Genomic DNA, 379 nt, shown 5'->3' with positions numbered 1-379 from the left:
ATTACATAAGGAGTAACAAATAAAATATGCAATAAAAATGTATAACAAGTAGAACAAGATATATCATCAATAAAACAAATATGAGACAAATTCAGAGCTGTCTCGTGTTGCCTGTTATATGTGAAGATAATGTGAAATAGGTAATGCATACCTATGCTGGTAGCACATACAGTAAGTTTAAGGACATCCAGAGTCACTTTTCGTCTGGGTATATAAACTCTCAATATAAACCTAGTATAAAGTGTAACAGGAACACAACTTTATATGTTATAATATGTTATGTAAGAAATGTAAATATGGTTCACTAATCAAAACCAAACCTTTTGCTGGTGACTTTTTTGTTTTGTTTTCTGATATGGTCCACTTAGGTATATACATG

This window comes from Penaeus monodon, chromosome 29, assembly GCF_015228065.2.
Source record: "Penaeus monodon isolate SGIC_2016 chromosome 29, NSTDA_Pmon_1, whole genome shotgun sequence".
Classification (NCBI taxonomy): Eukaryota; Metazoa; Arthropoda; class Malacostraca; order Decapoda; family Penaeidae; genus Penaeus; species Penaeus monodon.
This window is presented reverse-complemented; position numbering follows the sequence as displayed.